This window comes from Rhagoletis zephyria, unplaced genomic scaffold (assembly GCF_001687245.7).
Source record: "Rhagoletis zephyria isolate East Lansing unplaced genomic scaffold, Rhagoletis_zephyria_1.1 Rzeph_scaffold_08677, whole genome shotgun sequence".
Taxonomy (NCBI): Eukaryota; Metazoa; Arthropoda; class Insecta; order Diptera; family Tephritidae; genus Rhagoletis; species Rhagoletis zephyria.
In genome coordinates, this window is record NW_016165757.1 from 2,876 (window position 1) to 16,774 (window position 13,899).

General features: G+C 34.4%; 1 long non-coding RNA gene across 1 annotated transcript in view; it reads right to left on the bottom strand.

Annotated features, from left to right (window-relative positions):
• LOC108375242 (uncharacterized) overlaps positions 1–13,547 on the bottom strand; it is a 16,227-nt gene extending 2,680 nt beyond the window's left edge. The window contains exon 1 of the long non-coding RNA XR_001849143.1: positions 13,219–13,547. This is a non-coding gene — a long non-coding RNA (uncharacterized LOC108375242). The remainder of the gene's footprint in view (positions 1–13,218) is intronic.
• Between the last annotated feature and the right edge of the window lie 352 nt (positions 13,548–13,899).

Sequence of the window (13,899 nt, forward strand, 5' to 3'; positions counted from 1 at the left end):
GAAAAAATTAACCTTCTACCGCATACGACGCCATATATCTGTGGTCATAAGCTATAACCACCTAAGGCGACTTAAGACTACTATCCATGTGTATGTTAAATCCTCATCTCGCCAGCGGAACGACATATTTAAAAAGTTATAGACGAACATATTTTGATTTAAAACGTTTTTTCTCGAATTCAGGTTTTTCAACTTCTTATCACCACAGATATGGTGCTACTACTTCGGCAATTTTTTTCCAAACAAATTGAATGTATTTATAAGTTAACTACGAGCACAAAGTTTAGAAATTTTATTTTAATATTTTTATTGTAGAATAAACCATGTTTTTATAAAGAATTAGCGGAAAAATATTAGAAAAAAAAAAATTGTTGCATATATTGTGAAAAATTTGCTGTGCCAATACTTTTTGCCGGCAGTGTATTTTAAATATTATTTCGCAAAGAAATATAAGGAAAATTGTATGAAAACAATAGAAAATTGTTAGTTATCGTGAAACTAATTATTGATTGACACAGAAGAGGATGTGTGAATTAAAAAAATATTATTTCATTTTATTTTACAAGAAACACTTGCATTTTCATATGTGTACTGTGAAAAATTTGCTGTGCCAATACTTTCTGCCGGCAGTGTAAATAACTTGGAGTCGTTTTATCTTTCGAATTACGTTTATTGATAAAGTGTTTTTTAAGTTAAAATTTGTTTATTCATCTCCTTCATAATTCATTCAGTAAAGAGTTAAGCACAAATTATGGAAAATATTTTACCTTACTTGGTTCTTGTTCAGGCCTTAAGGGACAAATATTTCACGATGACTGGTGGTATCTACAAAGGTTAGAGATGTGCAAAGGCTGTAACCAATAGACTCCACAGATAGTAAAAATAGGGGTGGAAGCTGCTGTACTTTGTCCGGAGTTTGAACAATAAAACATGGACATAACTGTTATAAGTTTTATGGCAAAAACGTTGCTCCATAACAGTTATTAGATGAGAAATGTGTTTTATTTCGTCGATAGGAGTTATAACCCAACGTTTTTTTTTTTACGTTGCCTGATAACTGTTATACCGGAGAAATATTTTTTCCGTTACCGATAAGAGTTATTTCCCAACGCTTATTTTTTTCGTTGCTTGATAAGAGTTATTTTACAGCGTTTATTTTTTAGGTTGCCTGGTAACCGTTGTAATATTAGGATATTGATGAAGATGGAGATGGAGAAGCAGATAAAGATGATGAAATAAAAATGAGAGAGTGAAATAACTCTTATCCGACAACGTAAAAATAAACATCGGGCGATATCTGTTAACAAGCAACATAAAAAAGTAACGGCGGGCAATAACTGTTATCAAGCGACGTAAAGAATACACGTTGAGAAATAACTCTTATCCGACAACGTAAAAATAAACATCGGGCGATATCTGTTAACAAGCAACATAAAAAAGTAACGGCGGGCAATAACTGTTATCAAGCGACGTAAAGAATACACGTTGAGAAATAACTCTTATCCGACAACGTAAAAATAAACATCGGGCGATATCTGTTAACAAGCAACATAAAAAAGTAACGGCGGGCAATAACTGTTATCAAGCGACGTAAAGAATACACGTTGAGAAATAACTCTTATCCGACAACGTAAAAATAAACATCGGGCGATATCTGTTAACAAGCAACATAAAAAAGTAACGGCGGGCAATAACTGTTATCAAGCGACGTAAAGAATACACGTTGAGAAATAACTCTTATCCGACAACGTAAAAATAAACATCGGGCGATATCTGTTAACAAGCAACATAAAAAAGTAACGGCGGGCAATAACTGTTATCAAGCGACGTAAAGAATACACGTTGAGAAATAACTCTCGGAAAAAATATTTCTCGTTTAATAACTGTTATAAAATAAAGTTTTCGTTAAATTTCAGAATTCGGGCAACGTTTTCAATTTGCAAATTTGAGATAACAGTTATTTTTGTTCCCTGCAATAAAATAAGCTCAAGAAGCGACAGCAGTATTTTCCAGACCAACTAAAGCAGTTGAGTCGGCAGCGCCTCTAACTCGTCAAAAAGTCACGTCTATCTAAATATGTTCTTCGCGGCATTAAAGCAGTAATGGCTCTAGCAACATACCCGCTAGTTACTTGTTACAGATTACAGGACNGCAGTAATGGCTCTAGCAACATACCCGCTAGTTACTTGTTACAGATTACAAAGGAATTGAAATGAAAGAGCGCGCTGCTATACTAATAAAAACTGGAGTAAACATACCCATTAAAAGTACGACTGGATTATTTGATTATCTAGGGCCAGAATTTGACAAGGCATTGCAAGACAGCTATGATTTAACTTACAAACTTACACCTGCAGTGCAAAACCGCTAATTAGATTCCAGCACTACCTACCCTGGATTGCAGGTTACTAGTTGGGGCCCTTACGGAACACTATATCACCCCATTCCGTGCGTTCAAATTAAGGCTTACACAAGGTAGATAACTCTAAAGCTAAAATAGAACATCTTCTGTATCAGTGGAGCTTTCGGAACACCGCAATTCAGCTTCCTTGAACTTTTTTTTTTGTTTTTGCTGAAAGAAAAGCCGCTAAAAAGTGCATTATGACTATGAGTCAAACCTAGGCCCTCACTTTTTTGGGCAACACTAAGGACCAACAAATGGTCTATGTGAGATCTCCCAGACCAGCCAAGCTAACCTGACCTAATATGCACTTAAACCCAATGGGAATGAGGAAGGGAATGGTAATTGTAATGGTATGGTAGTGGTATAGTAATTGTAAATGTAATGGTAATGATAATGATAATTAAAAGATTAATTCTTAATGCGCTAATGTATTTAAATAAACAAATAAATGAAATAAATGAAATGAAATTTAATGTTAATGGCAATGATAGATACTTGTTATGGTAAATGTAATGACATCTGATATGGAAATAGTAATGATAAAGAAATTATGAAGGCGCGATTCTCTTGAAGTAAAGTCCCTCTCCTAGAGAACAGTCTATCTTAGATCCATCGGNAGATTAATTCTTAATGCGCTAATGTATTTAAATAAACAAATAAATGAAATGAAATTTAATGTTAATGGCAATGATAGATACTTGTTATGGTAAATGTAATGACATCTGATATGGAAATAGTTATGAGAAAGAAATTATGAAGGCGCGATTCTCTTGAAGTAAAGTCCCTCTCCTAGAGAGCAGTCTATCTTAGATCCATCGGTATATATAGAGCGATAGCTTTAAAATTCCAATTGCCTGTTTTTTGAGAGGTCTTTTTTATGAATCTACATACATATGTATGTATATGAAATGTATTTTATATGTTGACTGAAAAGCTCACTGAAATTTCATGTAGACTTGTAGACACTTCTATCAGCTGTGTTTTCAAATTTTGTTTTGATTTTTACTTTCTATGTACAATTGGCTCTTCTTATCTTAGCCGGTCTCTTGGCGCTGTTTGTCGCATTTTTCGCGCTTTTCACACACACACACACACACACACACACATTCCCATCGTCATAGTTAATTTTTCAACGAAAACAATTTCGCGAACATTTAAACTGTCGGAAGTGTTTGCTTGGCGTACAGTAATATTTCCTGTTGTATCTGAACAAACAAATACATATGTATGTAAGTAAGTAGCTGCTCGTATAATTCGAAAGTGTGAAAGACGGGTAGGGCATTGAAAGAGCAGTGAGAAAAAGTGTGTGAAATCATACGTATGTATGTATGTATTTCTGCTTGTATTTAAATGAAAGAACATACATTCATATAAAGATGCCTAAGTGTATATAGTATTCATGTGCATAAGACCACTCATTTGTTTTACAATTCGTGTTAATTTTTTCGTGCTTAATTTTCTATATCCGATTATTTTTGGGGTAATGTAAATGCAAATTTTATTTTATGAATGGTCAAACGTCGTTGACCTCAAAAAAATGTTAGAAAAGCTGAAAGCGCACAAGAATTTCTAAATGCATTTCCTTTTCGCATTTAATTTATGAATCTCACTAGAATTAAATTTCCAATAATTCAAGTAATGTAAAGTGTAGACTATAATGGCACAGATTTTGTAATTGTAATTCATTAGCCGAAGAAATTTCAATCGTTTGCTGATCGCTTGCAGCAAAAGTTGTTGTTAGCTCATGCACATTCAAGTGTTGTCGAAATTTTCAATGCAATTGACCTGAATTGCGAAAATCTTAGCACGATTCCATTTTCTTCCATCTAAGCATATATGTAAGTATGATTATCGATAATTGAGAATTTCGAATATTAACTAATCGTAGTCGGTGACGACTGTAACTCAAGTCCGCTTAATGGATGGATAAAATTAAGAGGTATACAACGCGACCTAGTAGGTACATTGCGCCCTCCACTCATCACAACATATTTGATGGCTACCCAGCAAAAAATCGGTAATCGCTTTTAGTGGTAACGTGTTCTAGAAGGCATAGCGTTATAATGCCTTCGAATTTTTTCGCTTCTTTTAGGCATTGCCGGTAATGCAAAGTAGAATGTCCAACAATATTTTATTTATTTTGCTTCTTTGTTTGATTTCGGGGAATGCAAAGCAGAATGTCCTATAATATTTCTTTTTTAATTCGTTTCTTTGCTTCATTTCCGGAAATGCAAAGTAGAATGTCCTCCAATATTTTATTTGTTTCGCTTCTTTGCTTCATTTCAGGGAATGCAAAGTAGAATGTCCTACAATATTTTTTTTTTATTTCGCTTCTTTGCTTCATTTTGGGGAATGCAAAGTAGAATGCTGCATCGTAGTCAGCTGAAAAATAGAATGAATATCCAAAAATTCTTTTTCTACCGTTACTTTATGTGGAAATTTGTCTCGCATAAAAATCAGGTTTTGCTTTGTTCAATTTGCAGCGAAGTTGAAGTCAGTCAATGAAGTGAAGTACAAGAGAGAGGAAGTAGAATTTTAAGCTTAATTAAATATGCATGTATGTACATACCGATTTTTAAGAAAATCTAAATACCTAAATAAATACATATGTATGTATAAAAGCTGATTTATAAAAATTTTAATTAATTTTAATCGTTTAAGACATTCTCTGATTTCAATTTAATATAAATAAGTATGTACTTATATAGGCATTCTACATTAGTTTCTCTGTAAGGCATTCTTTTCTTTGTTCGCTTCTCTGGATTCTGTTTATCCATGCGTTCTCCCTTCGTTTGAAGGTAATGCTGCGGGTAAGGGCTTACCTCCAATGACATGCCCATGTTAAAATAAGGCCTTCTTGAAGCGAAAGGGTAAGCGATTCCCATCGCCTAGCTCGTTTCCACTTTCGTTTCTGTGGTAATCGTGTTTTTTGCTGGGTACACACCCCAGGAAAACCAGCCGTGCTTTTGGAGGGGAAGTAAGGGGTATACGTGTTCTCTCTCTGGCCACATGGAGCCTATTCTGTTCATTCGTCGCCGTCGCAAATGAAATGGTTTTTAGGTTAATGTCTAACATTTAAAAAGGAATCTAGTGATACATACATTAGACTTAAATGAAGGGCCTGTGTAGGGTTTGTAATTGTGTTACTGTCTTTTATTGTACTGTGTTAATTTCAACTTTGTAATTTTAGAAATTTTATATTTAAGTGATTTTGTAGTTCAAACATCAAAGAGAAAATTAGATTACTTCAAATATTTTTCTTCAGCTGTAAACAACATAATTTCATTTGGATTTTTAGATTAAACCTTTTTTTAAATAAATTTATATATTGTTAACTACAGCCTGCTTCGTCCAGTCGCTATATGATATGCTTAGTCAGTTTCTCTCCAGGGTACCACTGTGCAATCCTTAACCCAACTTTTGCAACCCAAACTTTCTTTAAAAATGTTTTTTTTTTGAATGGCACAAGGAGCAAAATTAAATTACTGTATACTAAAGACAGCAGTTCGCTTTGCAACAGATATGGGTACCGCGGCACAGTGACATATCAGGAAATGAGACGAGCTTACAAGGAGGGTACCATTCCACTTTCTCCAGCCTGGAAGCGGATAGGTATGCCGCTCGCTTCCTGCAAGCTTATACTAAGGGAACAGTTCTTTAAAGAAGTGTGTATCAGATGGGAACGCACTGACACCTGCCATAATGGAGCATAAGAAGATCCAGAGAAATTCCTTCTCTTAATAGCGGCAATATGTCATTGGCCATTGGTTGCTCACGGACATATGCACTTTGATTGAGAGACATGTGGGACGCCTCGGGGTGAGCCAAAATGACCACTGCAGGAGCTACAACGACGAAGATAAGTCTGAATCTATTAAGCACTTACTTTATGATTACCCTGCACTGTGCGGGAATAGAGAACAAATTTTGTGTATAGGATTTTAGATGTTGAAGTTTAAAATACGGCAAATTATTAAAGTTACGAACTTTCCTCCACGAGCTGGTTTAAGAGTAGGGGTTTTTGGATCCATGTGGCTCTTGCATAGAAATTTCTAGTAGAACGAATTGTTTTGAACAATTCTAAGATCTTTAATTTACTAAGGACTGGAGTATTTTATTTATGAACACATCTTATTAACGTACATATCGCATACCGTCTCAAAATAATACGTTTGTCAGAAGATGCAAAAAGCTATTTCTTAGCACTGACAATCATATGGGCAAGGGCGACTTTACCTAAGGTTTTTTTTTTAACAAATTATAACAAAAATTTCTCCAGCTTTTGCTGAAAGGTAAATAAAAGCTTTGTGTATATTTGTAGCGCCAAATCTCAAAAATGCCAAAGTTTGTGTTGTGACTCTTTTGAAGACGGTGTGCGATATGTAATGCAACATGTTTGGCCATTTATTGAACAAATAGGACGCGTCAGCCGTAAAGCAGGGTGAGGACTAATACATACATCCCTATCTAATGTTAGTAGATACATACCCTTGTGGTCAGCTGATTAAGTTAAGTGACAGTTTGACCAGTTTTGGCTATTTTCCTTTTGTCTGTTAAACGTTTTTAATTTTTTTTATAAAAGTCTAGCACATTAACTAACCAGCACCACATAAATTCACATTCCCAACTTTGTACACATTTTATAAAAATTAAGCAAACTTTAACAATCATACTCAAATATTTTAAACATTTATTAGAATTTTGTAGAAAAATTTTATGTATGCAGTTTTACAGTCCATTAAATTTTAGTAGTTTAGAATATTTTTTTTGGCGACGGTGTTAGTTTTTTTGGGCCTTATAAAATATGCTCGAGAATCACTTTTATTTGGAGGAAAATTACGAGACCATGATTAAAAATCAAAGCGATTCTCTTGCGTTCTAAAATTTGCGCTTTAACCTAGTAAAATTTAATGGACATTAAAACTGCATACCTTAATTTCTAATTTTTAATAAAATTTTAAAAATTTTTGTGTGTAGTTGTTGAAATTTCTTTCATTTTAATAAATTTTGTACGAAGTTTGAAGTGTGGATCTATGTGGTGCTGGTTATGCAATGCGCCAGAATTTTATAAAAAAAACTATAAACATTAAATAAACAAAAGAAAAATAACCAAAACTGGTCAAAATGTCACCTAACTTAATCAGCTGACCACAAGTGTACATATGTACATAATGTAGTTACGTTATCATTGCCTTCATCGCCGTTGCCGCCAGCGTTAATGATGCAGGCGGTACCAAGTATGTAACAGGTACTATTTTTACCATTTCTACATCTGTGATTGCAACCGCATTTGTCAGCTGACACATATATATGTTTGTATGGAAGTATGTGCCTGATGTCTCAGGTGCGCACAAGAGCAAGTGGCAGGTAAAACGTTGCCACTACATATCAACAATAATTGAGTATAACTAACAATTTTACAAATAAAATACAGCAGAGAGCAAGAAATCGGATATAATACTCCATTAGTAAATGGCACAAACGAAACAAAAAAAGAGAAAACAAATATATAGATAAACTAACGAGCAAACAAATAAGTTAAATACTTGCTCGTAAAAAGGGATTCTATTCAAGAGATTATTGAGATAAGATCATTAAATAAATGGTTAAAGTAAACAGTGGGCATAACCTAAGAAGTGTGACTCATTGACTTTAGAGATGAAAACACACGTCACAAACCAAAGAGTACACGTTGCGCTGCTATACCTCGAGTGGGTGTAACGTTTGGTCCGCTGTTAATTTGAAAGTGCGTTTGTAGCATAAAAGAAAAGAATTGCAAAAATTTAGTTATCAAAGGGTAGATGTAGGGAGGTAGCAGTTAAATCCAGGGATCGAAAATAGTAGTTTATTTTCAAAATTTTATTTCAAATAGTCAGTGGGAAGGAATTTCTATTTTTAACATTTGTATATACGATGTAAATTTGTTTGCCCTTTTTAAAAAAGAAAGCAATTAACCGTTAATTTTTTCATTTAAAAATAAAAGTTAAAATTTTACTTTAATTTTTTCGGCAAAAAAAAACTGTTCAAAATTTACTGTTATTTTTTTGGTAAAAAATAACACAAAATTTTACTTTTATTTTTTTTAATCTTACTTTTTTTAATCAAAGAAAAAAGTTAAAATATGACCTTTATTTACCATTAAGAACCAGATGAAGGGTCACTTTCACTCGCTGGCTCTTTGACTGCTTTGTGCCAAAAATGTTCCCAGCCCTGATCCACAGCGCAATAATCTGTATGCATCAGACTGATCGTAACTGATCTGTTTCGCTAAAAAAAAAAACTGTGTCGGAAAACGCATTAAAAGTACCTATTCATGGGTCGCTGAATCTATATATACCCGTTCGTATCTTTGAATTTGCTGTTATTTGCGAACATTTTTAGCATTCAATAGCTTACATGCTTCCATTTTACGTCCCAGCGCAGGATGAAAATTAACTTAAACGGTAAACTATATAACAAGTAATTTTTAAGCCAAAAACAAAATCGACTTCAATTCTCATAAAAATTTAATAGTACCGATAATTTCTTCATGATCCAATGATTGGATCTAAACCAAATTGGAATGGGACCAGCTCTGAGGCACCATATTTCCTTAAAAAAAAAGAATTATAGGTTAACGTGGTCCAAAGTTATGCGGTAACATCCATAAAAAATATTCCGACGAATTGACAACCTCTTCCTTTTTTTGAAGTCGGTTACAAATAGTTTGCTATAGAAAACCAGTTGTTTATTTTGTAAAATGTTTATTTTTCTTCAAATCATTTTACCTGTACTAAGCACAATTCGGATAATAATACTTAATAGATTGGCGCTTACACATGTTTTAGTGTTCGGTCGAGCTTCTCACACAAAGGGGAGCGACCTAAAATATTACGCCGAAAATTTAGGCTAGGTTTAATGAACAGGAGCGGCTTCTGTTACCTCTATGGTAGCCGGACATATCAAGCGCTAACTGTCTAGTGCATGTTCCAGCTCTAGCCGTGATTTTAATCACACTTCCGGCCGGGAAAGTAAGTTCAATAAGTAAATTTAAGCTAAAAGTTACTAAATTTAAATTATGGTAGATTTTGTTTGGGCGGCAATAATTTTTTTATATCTTTTGAGTCGTTCGATTAAATAAATGCATAGATACTTTTGAAAAAGTCTACATATTTCTTCCCTGGTGACTTAAATATTTGATTTTAAGAAGGTAAATTCATACAAAGGCCTGTGGCAATGTTAATCATAGTAGCCTTGCCCTCTCCTGCAGTAAGGACCAAGAAACTATACTAAATCTTTTTCCTACCGAACTTTCCCACCACCACCATTCCAGGCCCCCCAACATAAGCTCGATTACACCAGCACACAGGTTTTGCATCAGCCTCTCAGACAGAAGCGACTACGCTCAGATAACTCTGCGCATGATGCAGGCGTCCGTAATCCGTATGAACGCAATGGTCGGTATCATTACAGGACACTGCTAAAAAGCAGCTTATGGTAAGCGAATGGAATACCTCCCAGGAGGAGGAAATAGCTATCTGTTTCATTGTTTAGGTGATCTCAACTCTGTGGACATCTTGCGACCTTCAACGCTACGGTAAGGCAACACGGTGGTTCTATCACACGGGAAAATCTGTTAAAGGAACAAGAGCTTTCGGAAGTGGCATCACAGTGTACCGAGCTCAACCATCGTAACCCAAGGCAAAACAATTTTACGGTAAAGTGTACGTGTCGAGAGATCCGACCTAGCGCTCGGTAGGACTCAGTTGCGTGCTCTAGTCGGAACAACATCTAAGAATTATAATCACAGTCTTTTCTAACAGCTGTATAAACCCATCTGCCGTTCGGAGGCGACGTAAAATTGTAGGTCGTCCACCTACATACACATTTTCTGGACTACTTCAAGGCTTAAAACTGAAGCTAAATCTGTAAGCCCGCTTGTTGCAGAAAAAAATTAGTCTTAAGCTGAGTAAAGCTCAAGTAAGACATTTCGATTTTATTTAAAAAATTTATGGAAAAACGATTGAAATGTAGCAGCTCATTCCAACACGGCAAACAACAACCGAGATGGCAAGATTTCAAGCCAAAAGCGTAAGCTTTAAAAATTGGACAGTCATTGCCAGTTTAGGTATTTTTCCATTGCATACTCAGTTTGAACAGATGCTGATTCGAAAATAATAATTTCTCACACATTTTTTTTTTACTTTGTAATATTTATGTATTGTATTCATACAACTTTTTTTTTGTATGNTCTCACACATTTTTTTTTTTACTTTGTAATATTTATGTATTGTATTCATACAACTTTTTTTTTGAATGTACATACATACATATGTATATATGTATATCTGTACGAGTATTCTCAACCAACTGTGCCGTTTGTGTTTGCCTGCACAAACTCGCCTAATTGCAATGAAAATGAAAATATTTTTAATAAAATAAAATACATTTCTTTATGAGGCTTGCCGTATGTTGTTTTCGCAGCCGTCTGGTTTTTGTCAAAGAATAAGACAACAAAAGGAACAACAACCAAAAACAAAATAAGACAACCGCAGCGGCAGCATTCAGTTGGTCGCTTGTCCGCTGGCTGGCTGGCTGACAGCGATACAAGTTGTTGTGTGTTGCACGTGCGTAATTAACACTTGAAATTTATACCTTTGGCGGAAAAATAGCTGCCTCCGTTGACAAGTATCTATCTACGTAGGTAGTACTGTCGGATTTGGATGATGGAGGTGCTGTTGGCGATGATAGCGATTCGTTGACAGCGGAAATAGTAAGATAGACACATCTGCAACAGTTGCATTGCTCAAAAGATTGGTTACAAGCTGGCGCTTGCAATTTTTCAGAGAACTTTTTTTTTAAATTAAAATTTGTTTTTAATTTTAATAAATCCTTAAGGCTAAATAATATTTTACTTTACATTACAAACATATTCTTGACCACTTTTAGTTATTTTATTTTTTTATTTATTTTTTTACACTTTTTAACTTCTTTTGTGCAGATAAGCGCGCGCCCGCACACACACACATTTACACATCATACAAATTTCAAAAGCTCAACCTTCATACATATTTTTTCGAAAACTTGTTTTTTTAGTTTTAGTAGTTAATGGCGTTTGTTCTGAAATTTTAGTATTATTTTTTCGATAGAAATCTATGTACATACATATGTAGTGCACAAACACTTTTTAAANTTGCCGTATGTTGTTTTCGCAGCCGTCTGGTTTTTGTCAAAGAATAAGACAACAAAAGGAACAACAACCAAAAACAAAATAAGACAACCGCAGCGGCAGCATTCAGTTGGTCGCTTGTCCGCTGGCTGGCTGGCTGACAGCGATACAAGTTGTTGTGTGTTGCACGTGCGTAATTAACACTTGAAATTTATACCTTTGGCGGAAAAATAGCTGCCTCCGTTGACAAGTATCTATCTACATACGTAGGTAGTACTGTCGGATTTGGATGATGGAGGTGCTGTTGGCGATGATAGCGATTCGTTGACAGCGGAAATAGTAAGATAGACACATCTGCAACAGTTGCATTGCTCAAAAGATTGGTTACAAGCTGGCGCTTGCAATTTTTCAGAGAACTTTTTTTTTAAATTAAATTTTGTTGTTTTTAATTTTAATAAATTCTTAAGGCTAAATAATATTTTGCTTTACATTACAAAAATATTCTTGACCACTTTTAGTTATTTTATTTTTTTACACNAAATTTGTTTTTAATTTTAATAAATCCTTAAGGCTAAATAATATTTTACTTTACATTACAAACATATTCTTGACCACTTTTAGTTATTTTATTTTTTTATTTATTTTTTTACACTTTTTAACTTCTTTTGTGCAGATAAGCGCGCGCCCGCACACACACACATTTACACATCATACAAATTTCAAAAGCTCAACCTTCATACATATTTTTTCGAAAACTTGTTTTTTTAGTTTTAGTAGTTAATGGCGTTTGGTCTGAAATTTTAGTATTATTTTTTCGATAGAAATCTATGTACATACATATGTAGTGCACAAACACTTTTTAATNTTACAAGCTGGCGCTTGCAATTTTTCAGAGAACTTTTTTTTTAAATTAAAATTTGTTTTTAATTTTAATAAATCCTTAAGGCTAAATAATATTTTACTTTACATTACAAACATATTCTTGACCACTTTTAGTTATTTTATTTTTTTATTTATTTTTTTACACTTTTTAACTTCTTTTGTGCAGATAAGCGCGCGCCCGCACACACACACATTTACACATCATACAAATTTCAAAAGCTCAACCTTCATACATATTTTTTCGAAAACTTGTTTTTTTAGTTTTAGTAGTTAATGGCGTTTGTTCTGAAATTTTAGTATTATTTTTTCGATAGAAATCTATGTACATACATATGTAGTGCACAAACACTTTTTAAATTTTTTTTGCGTTCTTTTCTGTAATTTTGCCAGATTTGTAGCTGCTATATTATCTGGTTAAATGCCTTCCCGCTTTTGGCCACCTCAAAATCGCAAAACGCCGTCGCCGTAACATGTGCCAACGTTGCACAGGCAGATCGACGATCGTTGCTCGTTAAAAAATGTTTTTAGAGCCAAAAACAAAAATAAATTTTCAGACTTGTTTTGCCGCTTAAACGCGCACAAATCTCTGTAAAAAGCTGAATTACAAAAAATATTTTTCATACTTTTTTCAATAAATTTTGGATTGTTAATATTAGTTTTTTTTTTGTTAAATTTCTGCTGTCCAAAATAAAAAATTTTTGTTACGTCGTAAAATTGCGATCGCTTGCAATATTTTTTGTTTGTTTTTTTTTGTTGCTCTTGCTTACATCTTTCATTTATTTACTTATTTCTTTTTTTCCATGCATTCATTCATTCATTGATTTATTTATTTTTCTTTCCTGTATTGCACACCGACACTTTTCGTTTTGCTTTGCTTTGTCTTTATTTAATTTATTTATTTTTTCAATACTTTTTAACTGCGTTTGGTTATCTAAGAAACAAGAAACAAGAAACTTGTTGCTGTATTGTAGTTTGTATCTCTCGCAAGTCAAATGAATTGGAGCTGATGTTAACTTGTTGCTTCTTATTTAAGGACTAAAGCAAATGCGACGTCAGACATTGTATTTTAAGTGACTGCCGCCACCAAACCGCTACCAAGCAAGCTAGCTGCCAAGCAGCGGTGAAACAGTCAAGAAGCGTCGATCAAACGAAGGTGGCGGTGAGCAGCAGCAGCAGCAGCAGCACAGCAGTAGCAGCAGCGGTAGAAGTATTAGCAGCACCACCACCAGTGGCAAGAGGTTGCACCCAGCCAGCCAGCGAGTCTGAGCGGCAAAAGGCACAAACACAATTGGAAAATTTGAAAAGTGTGTGTGTGTGTGTGTGTATGTGCACACACACACACACAAAAACACTCACACCCCCATACTAACACCCAGTGTGACCAGATGAACACAGAAAATGAAATTTAATAGGCTTTAACCCTTTCCATCCGAACGGGACACATACGTCCCGGCAGAAGTTTGCT